General features: G+C 46.3%; 1 protein-coding gene across 1 annotated transcript in view; it reads right to left on the bottom strand.

Annotated features, from left to right (window-relative positions):
* Positions 1 to 11335, bottom strand: part of LOC128795252 (synaptotagmin-like protein 4) — a 35733-nt gene extending 24398 nt beyond the window's left edge. Inside the window, exon 1 of the mRNA XM_053955877.1 lies at positions 11256 to 11335. The gene's annotated coding sequence lies outside the window, so the exon portion shown is untranslated. The remainder of the gene's footprint in view (positions 1 to 11255) is intronic.
* Positions 11336 to 22062: the final 10727 nt, after the last annotated feature.

Genomic DNA, 22062 nt, shown 5'->3' with positions numbered 1-22062 from the left:
CATAATTTTTGTCACTTCTTTGGACTGTCTACATGGTGCACCTCTTTCATCAAGTGACCCATCCAAAGGTGAGGACTGATGCTTCAGCTGAACTTGGCTCATTTGACATAATTTCATGGACTTACCTTATTTTACAGATGATGAACTCACAAATGTTTGTGCTTTTTGTAATGGTGTAACAATATGTTAAAAGAAAGAACAGGCATCTGACCATAATGTTTACAAATAAATACCACAGAACACTGCAGGAAAAAGCTAATAAAAGTATATTTTTATTGTCATAAAAACTCTTCCTTTTTTTTGTTAAAAATTGCCAGAGGAAAGGAAACAACATTTCCTATTTCTTTAAGGCAAGAATCTCTGTGCTTGTCACACTACAATATAGCCTTTACCATGTGAGAAACTATCCATACCACTCTAAATAGTTTAAACAGAAACAATAATAAAAAAGCCTCTGTGAATCTCTACTGTTTAAACCTACATTTCATCCAGCTTGGTATGACTCTTCCATCCTTAGCTCCATCTACTCTTCTCTGGCTCTCAGGCACAATCCTACTTCTACAAAGACATTCACAGAATTTTCTGGGACAGATTTTATTTTTGAAAAGGTATCTAGGGACATATCACAGTATTTGCCTCTCAAGAACTTTTATTTATTTTTAACAAACCCCATGACATGTGGGCTGAAACTACTTCAGAAAATATTTTCAGAGAAGACTCATATTTATTCATCAGTATGGCAGTCAATTAAAAATAAAGGCTACTTCTTGGGGGAAAGGCTATTTCTTTGTAAAGAGCCCTTTTTTTTTTTTACTTTCCCATGAAAATGTTTTCTCTTACTGAAATAGCTACATTAGAAGGAAAAGGTTAACAGAAACCAAGAGCCAACTCCTTTTGTTTTATGGAGTTAAAAATCAAACCACTTGATGCACCTGCTGTGGGAAAGTGAGCTGCTCCAGAAGACCGCTCCACCGGAGGTGGAGGTTTTGCTGGAAGTGTCAGGAGCTGCAAAGCTGTTGACCCAGACCTGCAGGAATTAACAAGCCTGGGAAATGATCTCCATCTGCAGCATGGCCACGGGGCTGTCCCTGCTCCGCTGAGCCTGGGCAGCCTCTGATGGGCGCCCCATGCGTGTCTCGGGCAGTGCAGAGGCTCCAGAGGAGAACCCCTCCACGAACCACTCAGGGGCAGAGCATTAAGGGAGATGTGCTAATCGCTCACCTGGGTCTACAAGTGCGACAGATGAAGGATAAGAATGAGCTGACAGGCACAGAACGTTATCAGGCAGGCACAGTGCTCCGTGCCAGCCATCGCCCGCTCCCCCGATTGCTCCATCCCCGAGGCAGGCTCACACTCCTGCTGCAGCACACACAGCTTGGATTGCCTCTGGTAGACTGCACATAATCCTCTCCCCTAGCAAAGCCTTGTTAATGGACAGTTTGGACACCACAGGGGTGATGTACAAACACCTAAGTCAGCAGGAAAGCCAGGACCCCGTGGGTCCCCCACAGATAAAAACAATTTCTGCATGTCCTGCCCAGCCCCGGCCTTGCCATCTCTGCAAACAGCTGGGAAGGAAAACACAAAGCCTTGCAGCTCTGTAGGGCAATGACAGGAGTCATTGCACAGTGCTGGGGCAGATTTTACCCCAGACTGAGACTTCTTCAGTGCAAGCACTTTATTTAGCTCACTGATGCAAGCTGGTTGTGGACAAACTGTGATAAGCACAAAGAAAGTTGCACTCTCCTTCCCTTTCACCAGTGGGAGACCCATCCTAGGTCAGGATTACTCTCTGGTGACAGGAGCAAAATGGAGAGTCATAAAAAAGTGAATTGTTTGTGTCCAGATAGGCAACTTCTGTCCCAGCCTATGGCCCATCATGCAGAACAAATCTAGGCTGCCCTCAGGTTCTGCACCACCACGACACCCCAACAAAGGGGTCCTGACATTTCACAGCAAGGAGATGGGTAAAATTGTCATGGCTACAGGAAAGATCACAGATCTGAACAGAGAAGCACGCTGGATGCCAAAGGACCTTTGCTCCTCTGACTGCTTTTCTGGGGAAGAGAACATCACAAAGATCAACTCCCATGCCCAGCCCTGTTGACAAATGCTGGGTGTGGAGGAGGTGTGGAGACAAGCAGCAGCAGGACCCATCATGTGGCATAACTGGCTGCATCTCCTGCTGTGATAGCTTTTGATTTCTTTGGCCACCTCCCCAAGAAGCAGCCAATGCTTCAGTCTCCAGAAAAGATCTGTGCTGTGCAGCCATCAAACACAGAGCCCAGGCATGGCTGGAGAAGTGAGGCCTGCCCTGGCATGTGGGCATTTCATCTCCCAACAGACTGTCAGTGCCCAGGGCAGCACAGGGAAGGTCACACACAGCTGGACTGTAATGCACCAGCTGATATTCAACGTGGGCTAACAGCAATCAGCCAGAGCCATCCTGTGCTCCAGCCTCCTGCAAGGTACCAGGCAGGGATGCCTTGAAACAGGAGCACTGTCCATGCATTTCACAGTTTTTCCATTTACTTTCTTAACTCACAGTAATTTTGAGTATTTGCAATATCCTCAAAGCCCCACAGTCCCACAGCTTCACTACACTTTAAACACAAAAGTACTTGTCCTTGATTTGTTTTGACCTGCCACTTGCTTGTTTCATTTTATATCCTCAAGTATTTTATTAGAAAACCCAATGAGGACCACTCTGCAATCACCTGCTCCATTTTGCAGACCTGTGTCACAGCCATGGCTCCTCTTTACAGACAAAGGAAGTTTGTTGTTTGCTCATTCCAGGTGTTACTCAGAGAGCTTTGCTCATTCCTCACACCCTTCTTAGCCCCAGATCTAGTTTACTACAGAACTGCTTAGCAGTGTTCAGGTGCAAAAAGGCTCTTTCCAACAGCTGCAGCCCCCGGGATATTCACCTGTGGGACGGTTTTGCAGTGCCAGGAGAGCTGGTGTAAGCCATGGCCAGCTGCAGCTCTGCAGCCAGGAGGGAGACAGGCAATGCCAGCCTTCCCACAGGGCACAGCAAATGGCTCTGCCAAGCCCTCGGACAGAGGAGAGCTCTGATCACCTGCAGAAAGGCTAAGAAGGTTACTAATAAAAGTAGTGGAGAAGGCTGTTGTTCCGGAAGCTGTTTGGGTTTTTTAAAGTAACTCTCTTTCAAATAGCTTGATCAGATAAAAATTAAAAGCTTGCTTGGCCTGGCAGGTTTGAAACCTTTTTTCCCTTTTGGAAAGGCAGATGCTGAAGGGGCTGACACCTTCCTTGTGCTGCATTTTCATTTTATTTCTGGGAGGTTTAACTGAGCTCAAAACAGAACTATGGTAATGCTCTGTATAATAACTCAAGCGTGAGCTGCTCAGATACCCAGTACAGCTCATGCCCTTGCTGACATCTACCTACAGACACAAATTATTTGTAGGCCATCTGCAGGGCACTCCAATCTTGGTTCTGATTTCTCAGCATGCACCTTTCCTTCTAAATGCTGCACATCTTCCTCAGCACTGGGATGTGCAGAGGTTAATAATATACGCCACAGGCCAAGCAGATTGCATTGACTAGACACTGAGTGGCATGTAAAGGGACAGGAGGAATTTAGGAACTGTAACCTGACAAACTGGTAGTCAAGACCCCATTCCATCACCTAGGTGAGCATAGGACCATCCAGACCCACCTCACCCTTTAGACCTGGAGCTGCACATAGGTCCATGTAATAAAGATATGAAAACCTCCTACCACAAAGCATAACAAAACCTGGAACAGCTAATACTGATCTCTCAAGCCTATCCATAGCCCAATGAAAATAGCAGCTAGCAGAAAAGCTGTTGTCCCTACCTCTTTATCACACATCATGTCACAATGGAAGGAAGTAACCTTCTTTTGCTTTACAATGTGTGGACACTTCCCAGTACCCTCATTAGTCAAGACAGCCCTTGTAGGGCAGGTCAAAACCAAGAGAAGCATTGTATTAAGAATGATGGATGTGGTCCTGGCACCCACAGCCATACTGCAGTTCCCAGTATGTGCTGTGGTTAACAGCACCAGAAAGATTTAGTGCCAAAACTGCCATACCTAGAGAGTCCATGATCAGCCATGTGCCTCTCTCTGTCTCAGGCTGGAAAGTCCTGCCCCACTCTTCCTCCCATCTGATTGCTTCTACAATCAGTGAAATATGCAGAGGCATTGCCATCATTATTTTACTTCTATTTTACTATTATTTTATTTTTATTATCAGGCAAAACACTGACAGCCATTATAATGTTCATTGTCATGATACTATAATTTTTAATGGATGTTCTTTACCAGCAGAGAAAAAATAAAAAGCAAACTGTAGGATGGTCTTTCTCTTTGTGAGGGATGGGCTGAAAACCAGCATTAAAATCTCCTGTCTGTGGGGCTGGGCTGTCTGTCCCTGCCTGGAGCTCGGTGCTGCAGCCACAGAGGGAGCTGTGATCCCTGTATTTGTGCCCAGAGCTGGCTGCAGCTGGCACTGGCCACGGTCACCAAGGCAAAGGGCAGTCCCAGCCTGGGAGGCTGCGACTGAAGGGGCAGCTGCAGGGGCCAGGTGTGAGTCCCACTTTAGCCTGTGGCAGCTCAGCTGATCCAGGTGCTCCCATTTACACGCAGACAAGCCCTCAAGGAGCAAAAATACAGATGGTGAAGGTATTGCACAAGCTTACAAACACTGCTCTTAAAGAATGAAATTGCTGGGAAGTAGGACAGTGCTCCTAAGGCAGCCAAGGGCTGTCCCAGGGGAAGGCACATGGCTGAACAGCAGACACCCCTACCCCAGTCTATTGTGCCTGTGGCCACACTCACACCACTAACCCTCTTTCTCTGTGCTCACATCTCCCCTCTCACGGTAATGAAATGAATATATAAAACACCTGCTTTTTGTTTAGTTGTTATGAAACTCCACAGCTTCATGAGAGCTCTTCCAAGGTGCATTATTTTCTCCTAATTTGCAATAAACCACTTGCAGCTCTGAACTGTCTACTCTTCTGCTGCCTAAGAACAGCTGTGAACTACAAGAATATTTAATTGCTTTCTGAAAAGCTATTCCACTAAAAATGCTGTCACTGCACTGACTGCAATGATATTTTGTCTGACTTGTCACAGAGAAATGAGAGAAAGAGTCCTACAGCTCCTACCCAAAACCCTCCTAAGCAGCTAAGTCATATACAAATGGCCTTCAGATGAGAGACAGCTGATAAGATAAAGAATAACTTCAAACAAAGCAGGCAACTGTGGTCCCCAGAGCAGTCCACGTCTAAACACATCTGTCACCATCACACAGGAAATGTCAAGGCCAAATTCTGGCAATGCCAGGTACAAACACCAGAATTGCTCAAGCTCAACTACTCACAGACTTTACACATATTTTTTCTGTATTCAATGAGGGCTGTACATGACAGAGTGCCATTCCCACCTCAGACAGAACAATGAGCAGCTCGTAATGCTGGTAACCCCTACTGAGGGCAGCTTTGGCAGGTCCTGAGGGGCAGCTAGAAGAGAGCAGCTCTGACCTAGAGATGGCTCTCCACTCCAGTGTGCATCCCAGAACAAAAAACCACAGCCCTGGGTGGTTTCTCTCAGATCAAGTCATTGCTTCACATCACACTTTCCAATAATGTCCAGCATGATGGAGAATCTCTGCTGTTTTATTAAAATCTCTTCCCTCCTCCTCCCCTTAGGCAGCTTTAGTGAAGGATGTCCATTGATCGAGAATGGCCCTGAGATGGCACAGAGGAATTTCAGGAATTTATCAGAACAAGCAGGTCTCTAGCCCAGCCCCTCAAGAGCAGCCAGCTGAAGATATTTTAGAACAACAATACAATGCTAAGCTAAAAAAAATGAGCAAACTCCCCTATTCACTGCACGTGGGGAATGCATAACTGAGGAAATGGGTGAATTCTGCCTATTTGCACTCAGCCTCAGAAATACCTTGGCTTCCAAAGAACATCCCAGACCCAGGACATTACAGAAGGCTCAGTTAAGGATGCATAAGGATTTTTCCTCCCCTCTATATTTTTACCCAATGCAATGTAACCATCACATGAATAATTATCTCTACTGAACTCTACTCATATCCTTCTAACAAGGAACTGCATGGGTGGAATTTGCATTACACACAATTTACTTCCTTTTAGCCATTTTTAGTTAAATGAACCATTCTTTGGTTACCACCTAGGATAAACAAAAGACTGAGCTTCTCAGTCTTAATCATTATTTCCTAGAATCAACATTGCCAAAATAAAAACACTCATCAGAGGAGAAGTCTGACTCAGACTCCTTAAGGTCACCAAGTTCTTTAATTGGTAATAAACTAATAATGCAATGCTATAGTCTAAATATTTGAGAGTTCTGTTTATTTCATAGGTGGGAACTATTTGTAGAGCTTGCAGGATGTAGTTCATTGTAATTCTACAGATTGCCACAACACAAATAAGCAAGCACAGCCACCTGGGACACCAAGAAATCCCCTAATATCCCAGTGAACAGGGATGGCTGGATCTCCAGAGAGGATGCCAGGACCTCAGAGACTTTGCTGTCACCTGCTGGACCCATTCACTCCCAGCACAGACATTCCTCTCCCAAGAGCCTTGGTGGAGGCGAGGGGGAAGCCTCCCACACCTCCACTAAATGCACTTGGCTTTGGGGTGGGGGCAGGGGCTTGTGCTGAGGTTTGCTCTAAATCTGCACTTATGTCCTCAAGAAAACGAGTTCTACAAGGATTTGCATTCCCTATTTAATAGTTTGGAACAACCCTTCACCCCCACAGCTTAGCTCTGAGCCAGTCCAGGGCGTCTCATGGACATCCTGCTGCGCTTCTGCCACACTGACATTTCCATCAGAGAAACATCCTGCTGTCCAGGCTTCCCTCTCAGCCAAGGGAGAACAGGCATGTTATATCACCTTTCAAAACTCAGCTGTCCTGCTAGCAGGGTTTCTAGATGCCAGGTGGTATGATGGGTACTCCTAAAAGCATCTTCTCAGCTGTTACACTTGAAAAGGTAAGGACAACTAAATGTATGGTATCTAAAACTGAGCAGTTAACAGCTTAAAGCTAGGACACTGCAAGCAATTAGATTAATCACCTCCCTATCCTCCTTTGTCACTCACTCATCCCCAGAACTCAGGTATTTTCAGTATTAAAAAAATGGGAGGTGGAAGATAAGTTTTGGCTGAGTTCAAACAAAGAAACTGCAGAAATGGAAGATAAAGAAAAAAGCAACCACCCATGAGAACTTCTGTCTATTATTTTTGACCCAGAAAAATATTTGCTGACCTCAACTGTGCTTTCTTCCAAACATAATTTCTCCATGTTTGCCTGCAGTGGTGACATGTCTTAAATTGCTTTCCTGACCCTGCTTGTTATGCCCCAATAACTGTGAGCTTGCAACACCTACCCTGGTCAGGAGCCCTCCAGATCAGAAGACATTTTATTTAAAAAAACCACAATGCTAAAACCGCCTCATTTTGTAATATGGTGAAGTTAAAAATATGCAGGGCCCATATTCCTTTGTACTCCTATGCCTGCTGAGCTCAATGGCATGAGGCGTGGTGCTAAATCCCAAGGGAAAACAGTGCTGTTTGTTTAGGAAACTCTGCATACTGAGGGATCCTTCCTTCTGGTCACTGATTATTTTTAAGCCTCAGCCACGCCTGGATGATTCTGAAATACCTTCATTCCAGTTCTGAGTTAACTGTAAAACAGCAGGGTGCATAGCATCGTTTGAGCTATCTGGCAGGTGTAATTCTCTCCAACATCCAGGAAAAGGAGTTTTAGAAACACTCTTAGGAAGTAATTGCCTGGCCTGTAGTTTCTAGTTATTGATGCCAAAACAAAGAGGATCTATATCCAGAGGCTGGGGTCATCCCACCCATGATGGAAGGGGAGAAAAATGATGCTCAAGGTCTATGTCTGATCTGGGTTTCACACCTTTTTCTCTTCTACTTCCCAAACATGTGCTGAGGCCTAGACTGGTCTGTGCTGGGCCTAGAAATGCACCACACTAAAATTTTAACTGAAGCTGTTTTACTTTGTCACCTGATTTACAGTGAAAGGAAACTCCAGGGGGAGTAAGCCCATTGCTGAATCTGCCACATCCCCTGCTTTTACAGACCTTGTTCCATGAGAAAACAAATTCATACATGGGAATATTTTTTTTAAACTGGCCACTTTCCTTCCAGAAATAATGCAGCTTTCCAATGCAAGCACAGACTCAGTCTTTATTTCACCCACTGCAGCCATGTATATGCTCTAGGAGCAGGGTGACCTGAGTGGGACAGGAGGCCCTGCAGCACTCATCACTTACAAGAAGGCACCTGCTTCCAGTCTGTCCCCTGCAATGCTTAGAGGGAGGTGAAAGGTCTAGGTCTGTCCAGTGAAGGGTGCCATCCATCACCCACAGCCATGAGGAGGCTAATGCTACCAGAGATGGGTAGCCTCAATTCACAAGGAGATTAAAAGTGAATCAGATGCTACACTAATTTCAACTCAGAACCACAGTTCTCATAGTAGGTTCTCTCTACGGGACAAAGTTGCAGTAGGTTAATTAGCTACAAGCACAGCTATAAACAGATGTGCTTTAACTAGCACAAATCTGCATGTGGACATGGCCTGTCATTTAGTTCAGCTTAACATAAAAGTTTAGACAAACTCGAGTGAGAAGTCCAAACACAGATTGCACTGATTTAATTAAGTCACTAAAAATAAAATCAGTATCAGATGATCATCTGGTACCACTTCCTTGCACAGACAAGGTGTTTCTTCCATCTGTGCAGCTCCATGAATACTTAGCAAATCTTGAAGGAAGGTGGAGAAAACAAACTTTTTGGATAAAAATAACAAGGTCATCTGAACTGTTGAGCAATTTAATTTTATTTCTAGGCGCTTAAGCTGAATAAGACTGGGAGCTTTTATATGAGCAGTGATGACTCTAATTCTGTCCAGAGACACCTGTATGATGATGCTGTTGTGTAAAATGCACATTATGCTGCAGAGGGTAAGATGCCTGCCCAGGGACACTCCATACTGGTGACTCTGCTTTGTGGTGTCAGCCCTGGGAGCTGCAGGTCTGCAAGAAGGGAACAGCTTGGGCTGAAGGCCCTGAAGCCATGGAGGCTCAGCCAAGGAGCCACCCAGAGCAGTTCCCAGCAGCATCCTCCCTGGGTGAGCTTCTAATCCCATCTGGTTTGGCTCCCCAGGATGAACTGCACCATTAGGTTTAATTTGCAAAAAAAAAAGTAACGTGGTTTTGAATCAAGTGCCACTAACAAGCCCTTATTTTTCTCAGGCTCTGACACCTGTTTACACCCCAGAACAGCCTTGTACTCCTTTCAACTTTGTTGCAAACATTCATCATTGCTTTGTTTTTCTCCTCCCCCCCGCCCCAACACACACACTCCCCTGCTACATCTCTGTGTGCAGATAACAATATTGATATAAATGCAATCAAAGTGAGCCTCATGTACAATGAACACTTTGTCCCACGTTGTGCCATACTGTGGCAAGGGCTGCCCCTTTCCCAGGGATGGAGGCCCATTAAAGGGATACAATTTATGAGTTCAGGAGGAAAAAAACAAGTTTGCACTTCAATTACAGAATTGTGCAGGAGAGCAGAAACTTGGGTCACCACGTGCAGTTTCTCAGATATTCTGCCAAAGGTGCCACAGGGAGGGAGGCAAGGGAAATGGGTTCAGCCCTCAGAACCAATGAACTCCTGCCTGCTGATACCCTCACAGAAGTTTCACAGGGACAGGTCAGTAGATCTCCACTGCTTGACCATGCCCTGTGGTCTGCCCAGGGGGCAGAGATGCAGGGGCCTAGAATGGTCTATAGCATCACTGGAGAGAATATGCTCCACTGCAAACTATTTTTATTTTTTACATTTTCATTTACGTGAAAATGACTCAGTGCCAAAGCAATCCAAGAAAAGACATAAGAACCGAATAGGTCATAGGCCGTGGGTTACCACAGCTTATACACCAGCACTGATCACACTGGAGAGATGGCTGCAAAGGAGCAGAAATTAATAAATGCTGGTTTTATTGCCATGTCAAGTATTTACAACAATGAAGCATGAACACGGAAGTAAATAAAACCAGGATGGACAGGGGAGACTAGGAAAATACAGACAAAACAGCAGAAGTCACAGGGAAGTGACACATCACATTCCATGTTTTTACAAGTAATTTAGAATACAAAGTGAGGAAGTAATAACAAAAAGTACGCTATAAATCATCAAAAGTACGCTTTATTTTCTAGGACTTTCCTCTTTTGAAAGTTTTTTATGCCAGATTTTCTCTACAGGGAAAGTTGTGGATGCCCCATCCCTGGAAGTGTCCAAGGCCAGGTTGGATGGGGCTTGAGCAACTTGATCTAGAGTAAGGTGTACCTGCTCATGGCAGGGGGCTGGAATGAGATGATCTTCAGACCCAAACTATTCTGATTCTATGATCTCTCCTCTGAAAACCAGCAGCTGCCTCACAAACTTAATTTTAATAGATGGGACAAAAGCCACTCTGTGACTAATTGCAAAAGGCTTCGATAACGCAATTCATCAATGCAAGATAAGATACGCTTTGATTTCAACAGCCCAAAGCCTCGGCCAGACCCACGGGAATGATGCCCCATGTCAAGGCAGGGCCCCGGCAGCCTGGTCGGCGGAACCAGCCCCGAGCCGTGCCCTGCAGGGCTGGGAAAGTCGCGGCCACCTCCGTGCGCTCGGCCCCGCTGTCGCTGTGCCAGGCGCCGTCCTGACCCCGAGCGCTGCCGCGGAGCACACGGGCACCTGTAACCCGTGTCCCCACCGGCACTGCCGCCCCCGCCACGGGCACCGAGGCTGTCCCCGTGTCCTGCCCGGCAGCTGCTCCGTGCAGCTCGACCCCACACTCCCACCCGCTGCCGGGCCACGCGTGCCCAGCGCACGGTGCCCCCGAGGCCAGACCCTGCCTGGAAGGGAAGTCCGGACCCCTCTGGGGACCCGCGGGCACCCGCGGCACGGCTGGCCCGGGGCGGGGGCAGGGGAGGAAGGGCACCTCCGCCCGCTCCAAGCGCCGCCCGGCCGGCGAGCGAGGTTCCGCAGGCAGCGGTGCGTCCCGGCGGCGGCTGGACCCGGGACACGGACCCGGGACACGGACCCGGACATAGAGCGCTCGCACCGAGCCCGGCCCGGGGATGCGCTCCTGCTCCCCCGCACAGCGGGGCTGTGCCCGGCACGGCGAAGCCCCGCAGCCCTTACCTGCCCTCAGCTGCGCGGGGCGGGAGCGGGACGTACATCCCGGAGCCGGGCTATCCATCCCGGGGCCGGGCTATCCATCCCGGGGCCGGGCTATCTGTGCCGGGGCCGGGCTATCCATCCCGGGGCCGGGCTATCCATCCCGGGGCCGGGCTATCTGTGCCGGGGCCGGGCTATCCATCCCGGGGCCGGGCTATCTGTGCCGGGGCCGGGCTATCTGTGCCGGGGCCGGGCTATCCATCCCGGGGCCGGGCTATCCATCCCAGGGCCGGGCTATCCGTCCAGGGGCGGGGCTATCTATCCCGAGGCGGGGCTATCATTCCGAATCGGGGCTATCCATCCCGGGGCGGGGTTATCCATCCTGGGGCGGAGCTATCCGTCCGGGGGCCGGGCTATCCATCCCGATTGGGGCTATCCATCCCGGTGCGGGGCTATCCGTCCAGGAGCGGGGCTATCCATCCTGGGGCCGGGCTATCCATCCTGAGCTGGGGCTATCCATCCCGGGGCGGGGCTATCCCGGGGCAGCAGCCAGACGGAAAACCCGGGAAGAAGCAGGGGCGGGGGTCAGCGGACCTGCGAGGGGAACGGTGGGGTTGTAGGCAGCCTGTGTTGGAGATCCTTTCAGTCTTGCCGAATACTGTTATTGTATATTAAGACAAAGTAATTAGTGCCACCCTTGTCTCAGTCAGGGCAGGACCCGCCGTGGAAAGGCAAGGTGTTAGGAGAGGTGTAAGGTGTTAGAAGAGCAGACGTAAGTTATGAGGTGTTGGGAGAGGAGGTGTAGGCAGGAAGGCACCCCCAGGGCTCGGAGCGGCCCCGCAGCCGGAGCAGGCAGAGCAGCCGCCCCATCTTCCCTTCAGCATGGCAAAGCTGCCTCCTTCTGAAACAAAACCTGTTCCTCTCCCCTCGGTCTGTGCCTGGGGACAGGAGGGAGGGAAGAGGGATGCTGGAGAACGAGCCTTATTCCAGTGGTCAACTCAGGCAGGTAACCAAGAGTGAACCCGCCCAGTCCCTGTTCTAACCCAAACCAGCAAAAATTTAAGTTCCGAACTAGGATTTGAAGGTATATTTCCAGCAATTCCAGTTTACTGGGACTCCTACTCCCTGCTGTTTACCGCGGTAACTCAATCTAGGCCTGTGACGCTGCCCCCTCAGTGCCTCCGCGGCTCCCTCGCACCAGCGCACTGCTCCCAAGAAGACACAGTAATGGCTACCTTAGATAAATCTTAGGTGGAGGAAAAAAATCAGGAGGCTCCAGAAGACCTAGGGAATGTGCCCGACTCTCTAATTCCCCAGGGGTAATTTACAAAGTGCCAGCGCCACGTTAGGAGAAAAGCAGCACATCCCTGAAAGCCTGCAGCGGCCAGGCACGGGGAGCAGCACGCTGGCTGTCCCTGCTGTCCCACCCCGCCCCCAGTTGTCATCTTCTACAGCAGAGAAAGCTGAAGCAAAACCAGTCACACTTTGACATCACTAAGAGTTTGAATTTCTGGCTGCTAGACAGTCAATGCTTCTGCATCAAGTGGAGGCAGGAACAAGAGCTTAGTGTAGGGTTTATTTCTGGCCACTCCTGCTCAATGCTAGACAAAAACGTGACTTGAGAGTGAGTAAATACAGTCACATGGGGACTTTACAACAGCATGTAAAATCAGTGAAGAAATGCATTTTATTACCACAGCCTGTGCCTCCTATACTTTTCTCACGTTTCAGTCTTTTAATATCCTCAGGAGAACAATTGGCAGAAATAACATAAAATAGTAGGCAAAGATGGGAAAAAATTGGATTTACTTGCTGATTTCTATTTAGGCTTTCATAGTCCATATCCTAAAATGAACTGCAGATTCAAGTCTAAGACTTGGGCTATTAAGCTTAAAGTATCAGAAGGTCTTCTGAGTCAGAGAGATGCTGATTGCTGCCTGCCCCTATGTCATTCATTATTATGACCTTTGTCTTCCCAAACAACTGCTATGTGTACCAAAGCTCTGCTTCCTGCAAAGTGGCTGGACAGTGCCTGCTGATGGGAAGTAGAGAATAAATGTTTTGTTTTCCTTTACTTCCATGTGCATCCTTTGCTTTTGCTTTATTAAACTGCCTGTATCTTGACCCATGGGTTTTTTCCATCTCATTTTCCTCCATCCCATCTTGTCCTGCTGAGGAAGGCAGTGACAGAGTAGCTTGGTGAGCACCTGGCAGCCAGGTGCACCTCTAGTTCAGATGAACAATCCTTTTGTTATCTCACCTAAGTTAGGACCTCTGCAAGTACAGCCACAGCACAACCCATTGTTCTAAGGATTTTCTTTCTATGCTGTCTTTTTTCTTAATTCAAATCCCATTAAGCCTAGAATGTTTTCAGTATTTTTAGCTATGACTTTCAAAAGGCTGCCAAAAGATAGCTGAAAAGTATATATGAGTGTGATTAATGCCCTCAGCGTTTCTTCATGATTTGGCCTCCTCTAGAGGAACTAAATGTGGAAGCATGACAAAATCACCAACAACTATTTCATTGGGGGTTTTCATTCAAATGTTTGCAACCCCAAAATTTCCACCCCAACTACATGACTGCAGTGCTAAAATTACTGAAAGCACCAAGGGAAGAACATGGTATCTCTGGCTGGGGGTCTATGTACAAATCACCAACGGGATGGGGCCACTGAGGAACACGTCTCAAGCTGTTTATTTTCCAGCATCAGCCTCATTACATGGTTATGACAATGGGAAGATGCCAGCAGTTTACATCCCTAGCAGCAGACAAAGAACTTAATGTTACAACTCACTTTAAAAGTTTTTTGACCAATCACACAAAGCAAAAGTGTATTGACAGTAGTTCTATCCAACCGCTATAAGCACACGTACTTTTGGTTAAAATAATACTTGCTTATTTCGAATACAATATCTGCTTGTAAGCCTTAAGATACAATGCATAGAGCTCCATTATTAAGCTTAGAACTTCCTAATATTTTGCTACATATACTTTTCTGTAACTTAAGGAGTTATTCTAGCCAGGTGTTAATACACAGACCATTGTCCTATTTGTCCTTACTTTTCTACTTCTTGTATAATTTTTCTGCTGACAAATCTTATGTCTATTGCTTAGCTCTAATCACAGTTCTGCTGTCTCTGAAGCCTGCCTTTTGCAGCTGTACCAAAACCCTCTGATTTTAAGGATTCCCACAGTTCTCCCTCTCAGATTCCCACACATGGTGCTTTGGAGATGCCATTTTAATTCCCACTGTTGTATCACAAAAATATTTTACTGAGAACAAACTGCTTCTCAGTTTTGTTTACTGGGTGTTAAAATTTTGGTTTACAGCTTGCCAGAATAAGGAAACAGATAAAATCCCCACTCCACTAGGACAAATGCTCCACTAGCAAACCATAAACATAAATACAGACTCCAAAGGAGGAAAAAATAACCCGATAAATGTGTGTATGAGCAGGGTCCTACTTATATCTGCAGGAACTGGGCATTTAGGACTGGATAGGAGCAGAATAACAACATATCCCTTTAGAGACATCCTTTGCAATCCTGCTGTATGTCTTACTTGGTTAGAAATGGAAAGTCATGTAACAGCCAAAATTCAGCAAGTAAAATTCAGTACAGGTCAAGTGACATTACATGGAGGTGATCCAGTTTAAACCAGTTAAGAAGCTGGCCTTATTTTATTTGGCACTGTGGACCTCAGTTTTTACTGATGAAAAGCTGAGCTGTTCTAATCAAAAAGTGAGGCCCTGTGTCCTTTCTGCTGTAAGGTATAAATCCCTATTGGTTTGGCAGCAAGAACTATATTTTTGATACCATCTTGCTCAGCAGTGCAAGATGATTTTTTTCTTTTAACGTAGTAAGATTTTTAAAAGAGAAATTGGCTCATGTTTCAGGGAGCTTTCTGAGAGACTTACAAATCATGTAGACCAAGTCATGGGAAAGATGTTACTAACTGCTTACAGCAAAGCCAACAGTTTTTGTAGGGCCACGTTCATCTCAGCTAGCAGTGACAGAGTGGGATGGCAAAGTGCACACAGCCACCCATGGCTCAAGCAACACAAGGGCTTGAGCCTGCACCAGGTGCGGGGCAAGGTCCAGACCCCTCTCTCTAGTGAGAAGAGATGGTTACTAAAGATGAGGTTTCCCTGCAGAAAAGAGAAATCCTTTGGGAAAACAGATCTACAGGCCTGAGACCTCCAGCCATATCTCAAGACTGGTACTAATCAGTGTTCAAAAAGGAAATGGGAGAGTTTCCACATGCATGAGATAAACCAACATGGGTTGTTTTTGTACTGTTGCAATACATTTATTTCTGGCCAGAGTGAAACCAGCACAGAAAAGGAAATATCATGCAGCTGCTCATACCACCACTGTCACTCCAGGTTTGCTGTGCTGAACTGAGGAGTTAGGCTAGATACATGGCAAAAGCATCCTGAGAAATCTGATCTCTGGCTTCCAATAAACACAGTAATCCAGTTTATAGCAGAAGACAACATGGAGCAGAAAGTAACTTAGCAAAGAGAGACAATCAGCAAAGCTTTACCATTTTCAGACCAAAATGTGCTGTTGATGATGAAGTGACTCTGCCTGATATCCCTTCACACACTGTTCCATCCCTGCCCTCTGGAAGCCCTGCGTGCTTTCTTCTTGTCAGCAGGAAGCCCTGAGAAATACATGTTTGCAGCTAACTGGCTTTAAAATTGCCCTGTGTTGTAAAAGAACATAATTCAGTCTCTCCTGTTGGGAGCACATCCTGGCATTCCTTTAAAACAAGCAAACAATAAATCTTCTGTCATATGGATGTTTCTTTTAAATATTAGTGAGTTTGCTGCCCCTCTTGCAGTCCAAATCACATTTAAGAAATGGATTTCTCTTTGGTTCTGACAGGATGTCCTAAGTAAAGACTGCACTGCTGCACAGACCACACAAGGAAAGATAACACAGAGGCAAAGCTGTTTGCAAGATACAAAAAGAGGAGCAGATTTTTCTCTGCTTAATGAGAATATCTGCAGTTAGGTTACTGAGCAAACTCCAGTGAATAAAAGTGAAGGATAAAATTACCTACAGTGGCACAGCCTTCCCCACAGCTGCTGTTTCACCACCAGCACTGCACAGCATGTTGCACTGCATTATGAGAAAGCTTGTACCAGCAGGGTACCAGCATCCTGGAGAGCCAGGCCTTTCCAACCCACCCTCCAGCCCTTAGGGTAAGCAGAGGCTGGATTTGTTCATGGATCTGTCATGTAAAATAGCAAATCTAAGCAGAAATGCTGTTCAGCAATATGAACCCGTGCTCTGCTCCAACACAAGAGTCAGCATACAAGCATTTCAGGTCTACTTGTCACAATCAACACTGCCCATAGTCAGCTTTGGAATTTCTTTTCTGAACTAAAAGTCCACATTTTCCCAGTTATTTTTGAAGTACTATAAGTAAACACTAGTCTTGAGAGAACTGAACTGCCAGACATCAGTGTGGGAACTCTACTCAAATGGGTTTCAAAACTGCTTATATAGGCAAAATTTGAAGGACAAAATGCATTTGGTATCTGGTGCCTTAACAAGCAGTCAAAACAGAAAGGACAATTCTTAAGAATAATTCTTTAAAAAGGAAAAGGGAACCTTAGTTTGAAGATGATTTCTCATTATGAAATACCAGAATATTTTTCCCTGACCCCTTAGAACAGGTACCCCTTCCTTTCTCCCTGGTTCCATCCATCCAAGCAAGGCTGAAACACCCAAGCACATTCCTGTCTCAAAAGGGTCCAAGGAGGTTTTAAGCTACTAATGTATATAAAGCTTTTGTATTGCAGAAAAAGGCTATCAAAATAGGCTTAACGTGCATGGAATAAACCAGGACTCTGCCAGACTTTTATATAATTAAAAGATGAAAAAAGAGGCCTAACTGCATTATGCTGATATTTACTTAGAGGAAGTATTGCTTTTGCTGTATTTGACCTGAGGGACTACTGAACAAGATGAGTGTGGCTTACAGGAATAAGATCACAAAAATAGAATTTTCTAAGGAAACAGGAAAGATTTGCTGATGTTCTTTGGAAGTACAAATCAAGCTGCTACTTGAGGGATAACACATAAAAGGTATTTAAAAACTGTCACGTGGATTTGTGCTCAATCACAACAAAAAAAGTCCTTTTTAATTGTCAAGAGCCAGCCCCTGTATTGAACTCCCACACCATTTGATTATCTGTTTGTTCAGTTCATGTCCTAAAACAGGAAACATTTGCAAAAAAATACAAGCACCCTATGAATGGCATTTGAACTGCAAGAGATTATATTGTTCAAACAAACTTAGCAACTGTCAACTATATTATTATTATTATTATTAATTAAAATATATTATCAATATATTAATATATAATATATAAAATAATAATAATAATAATAATAATAATAATAATAATAATAATAATAATAATAATACAGTGTTGAAGAAGAAATATCAGGAAGAGGCATTGCCCTAATTGGCTTGAAAGTCCAAACTTCAAAAAGCTGCCATAACTTTTTAATCCTTTATAATGATGATGTATTCAAGGTCACTGTGTGCTTCAGTAGGGTTGTACTTTTTTTAAAATAAAAATTATGTAAGCCATTTATTTGCCTTCTGATTTTTGCTCTTTAAGTGTATACTTGGAACTATTTTAAGATTTTTTTTTCCTTGCAATCCACAGGATAGAAGCAGCCTTTCCTTAATGAAAGAGCAAATGAAATGGACCTTTCATGTAATTATTCACCACCACTGTGCCCAGAGGTCAAAAGGTAGGGGAAGCCATTAATTATTGCATGGGTCATGATAAATTTGACAGTCCTGGTGCACCTTAGGCCAGTGTCTCCCATCTATGACATATTTTAATGATGAAACACAGAAGCTAAACAGCAACTTTCTGCAGCAATATGCTCAGTGGTGCCATCCTCTTGGCCAGGCTCAGCCCTGCTCCCACAGCTGTGTGCTCCAGGGCTGCAGGAATCTCACTGACACCACGGGACTCAAATCAAGGCTGCAAAGGATCCTTTGGAAGGTCAGGGGCTTCCTGTCCCAGGAAGACACGCTAATTACATGTAATTACTGCTAGAAGGTACAACCACTCAAATCTATCTGCTACAGGTCAGTTGTCATTTGGGGTGTGACCTGGCTCCCAAAATCACAATGAACAAAACCAGCTTTTTCTAGCTATGCACAGGCAGTGACTGTGCCGGATGCCAACCAGAACAGTCCCAGCTGGATAGGTGATGTTAACCTGCAGAATGAAAAGGGGCAAAACGAAAAGCTGATGCTAATTAAATACCAGTCACATCAGTGGTGCTGAGAGATAAGTTCCTGAACTGGGTTTTAAGCTGTTCTTTCTTTCTGTGGGCTGTCTGCTTATAGAATTGGAAGCTTTTCAGCATTTCATAGAGGCTCCAAGAACATATCACTTATTGAACATTATAGAAAAGGCCACCCAGTAGGAGTTTTACATCATCTCTGGCACAGAATCAGTACTCAGTGCTTGGGAAGGAAAAGAGCAAAGAAAAATCCCAACTGCATTTCTGATAATTTTACAAAGCCATTTCATTCTTTGGGAAAGCCTGTACAAGCCTGTGGCTTTTTGCCTTTCCCTTGTGCGAGTGGGAGTTACAGGGTAGTTTATAGACCGAGATGGAGGCAGCGAGTGGGATGTTCTGCGGGTGCAGAGGCAGGAGGAGCCGGGCTGGCGAGGGGAGGCTGCGGCAGCACGGGGGTGCCGCTGGCACGGGGCTCATTGAGAGGCACCGCCCGGGGCTCCGCAGCACCGCCCGGGGCTCCGCAGCACCGCCCAGGGCTCCGCAGCACCGCCCAGGGCTCTCCAGCACCGCCCGGGGCTCCGCATCACTGCCCGGGGCTCCGCAGCACCGCCGGGGGCTCCGCAGCACCGCCCGGGGCTCCGCATCACTGCCCGGGGCTCCGCAGCACCGCCCGGGGCTCCGCAGCACCGCCCGGGGCTCTCCAGCACCGCCCGGGGCTCCGCAGCACCGCCCGGGGCTCCGGGCACCGCCTGCCTGGCACGGGCATACCCGGCCGTGACACGGACCGGCGACACGGCCACACGCGGGTGTGCAGGACACGGAGCCGGGCTGCGGGACACGGCTGTGCGCAGTGCGCCACCGGCACCGGCACCGGCACCGGCACCGGCACGGGCTTGCACCGCTGCGAACCCCCGGTGCCGCGGGGGAAGGCGTGACAGGGATGTAACTGTGCCGGGCTGGGCTGCCCCACGGCTTTCAGTAGCTCGTTTGAATCAAATTGCCGTGTACAACTGGATTAGACAGTTGTTTTTCAAAGGTTACACCCTAGACGCTATTAAGATTCATATGTTTTTCAGATGACTTCATCTGAAATCATCTGAGCTATTGCTTTCCCGGCTGCTCCCACGATGTACAGGCTGCTGACAATTTCATTTTCCTTTACTTCCCTACACTTTGCAAACTCAGTGCCCTGAAGGATAACAAGTACTTCCAAAGAATTTGAACAGCGGAGTGTGACAAAGCAGTCGGGCTACAGGATCTGAGTCCCAATCAACTGATGAATAACTTTGGTTGCCTGGCACAAGCAAGTCAGAGGCAGGACAAAACAAGTGCTTAGGTTTATCTCCTGGTCTCCTACACTGTTTTGTAATCAGGATTGCGGATCCTCTGCTCCACAACTTCATCATATCATCGTGTTGCCATAGTGTAATGAAAATAATTAAGACAAGTCTAATGAGATTATTAGCAAAGCAGGGAAGGAAGCATCTTCTCATTCTTCCTGGGAATTAAAACCAGGTAAACATGTAACCTTCTGGGAAGCTCCTGGGAATCAAAAGGAAAAGTCTCATGAAGCCAGGCACCAAGGAAGTAGCTGCTCTTGGTTCATTTCATGTTACCTTGTTCACCTTAACACGCTGCAGCATTTCCAGCACTGCCCAGCTTCTGGGAACCCAGAGTTTCCCAAGGAAAATTCCCCATCATACACCACCTCCAGGAGCCAGTGCCAGAGCAGTCTGGGAAGCTGGCTGCCAGCAGGCAGAGCCAGGCTCCAGCTGCCACCAGGGACCCCATGGCATTTCTGCTGGGAGAAGGGCAGCTGGGGCAAAACCAGCTGTACAACCATTAATGAGTTACTAATGGCATACACAAATATTATTCTGCCTCCCCAAGAAAAAGGCCACACAGCCCCACTAAATTCAGCCTCCTTCAGAGGGCAGCTGAGTTTCAGAGCCTGGATGCAGAAACAGCTTCTCAGTTCCCTCCAGGGGCCAGTTATGTGAATTAAAATGAAAGGGATTCACAGCCAGGTCAAACTCAGGCAGGCATAGCAGTGCTCAGACATACAGGCTGCTTTAGTCTCTCTGCTAAAGTGGAGTGTGCCAAAAGCAAAGAGATTTGTAGCAATACATGGAGTAGGGAGCAGCTGAGGTCAGCACCGAGTCCAAGAATTTCCTTGAAACAGTGAGAATTTAAAAACAGGCTATTTTTTAAAATAAAGAATGAGGTCACCTTGTAGTCATTTGACAGCATGAACTGTTGTGTTTGAAAGCATAAAGACATCCTTTTAACATTAATGCACCTGAATCCTCCAGTTCAGAGATAGCAGAGCAGATGGAAAGCCTAGAGTTCAGCCCAGTTGCATTAATTTTATGCCAGGTTTTAATAGGGCAGAGTAATCCTAAAATTACATTATCATACATGTTAAGGCAAGCAGCCACCATATAAATTATGCAGTTCCATGCACTCTTAAGCTGAAAGCATTTTTCATTTTAGACAAGGACAACAAATGCTGCCAAACCAAAGGAACAAAACCACTTAATAATTTTGAAAATTGTTAATCTAGGAAAATGCAAACGATTGCAAACGATGCAAACGATTGCAAACGATGCAAAAAAGACCTTTCCCTCTGATAAGGTTGATAGCTTAATCCCCAGATCCTCTGTGTGAATTTTCCTTATTTTCCTTTTTTGTTGTTGTTTTTGTTTGCTTGTTGGTTTGTTTTTGTTTTGTGGTTTAGTTTGTTTTTATTTGATTAGCTGCAATTGTGAAACTACATGACAAAGAGAAAGCTCAAAAGAAAAAAATATATAAGGAGAGTTAATGATATGCAGGGAAAAGGTTATACAGTCAATGAAATTCCAAGGGAACAGCAATGGTACAAAGGCAGAACCATTTTACTGTGATTTACCACACAGGGGAGAGCTTGCTTTGGCTTTGACACTTGAGCCACAGAGCAGAAATGGATTCTCTGATGGTGGCACTTTATGTTAGAAAGTCATTCTTTATCCTGCATTCATCAGGGCACTTGTGGAGCTCAGCTGCCCTGCACACCAGGTGTTTAAATTTACCACGTGTATTAACACCACAACAGCTGCAGAACCATGCCCTGCCTCTGCAACAAAACTCCCTGCAGCACTCCCATCGTCCTGGTCCAGCACAATCCAAGGCAGCCTAATCCCAGAGCATGTGGATGCTCCACCAGCATCCCCAGGAGGTCTGGGGCTGCATCATGAACAGCTGTTTCTCTGCTTTTCTTTTTTTCCTCAGGTCAGAAGGTAGGGAAGATCAGAAGAGTGCTCCTGTCAACCTCAAAAACCTGAGCCAGATCCACAAATGTGTCCAGATGCTTACATTCACATCAATTTCACATGGAACTCGGTGACTAAATACACACTGCTGTGGGTACAGGTGTCACAGTTCTATTGCAAGGTGTTGCACACAAACAAATCCTTTTGACTGCAGCAGGCTTCAGTTTCCCAAAGCAATACAGGATAAGAAAACTTCCTCCATGGTCTGTGTCTGCCAGAGAGGCTGGATCTCCTCCCC

The sequence above is a fragment of the Vidua chalybeata genome, chromosome 14, assembly GCF_026979565.1.
Source record: "Vidua chalybeata isolate OUT-0048 chromosome 14, bVidCha1 merged haplotype, whole genome shotgun sequence".
Lineage (NCBI taxonomy): Eukaryota > Metazoa > Chordata > Aves > Passeriformes > Viduidae > Vidua > Vidua chalybeata.
Note: the sequence above shows the minus strand (reverse complement) of the source record. Positions and strands in the feature narration are given on the sequence as shown.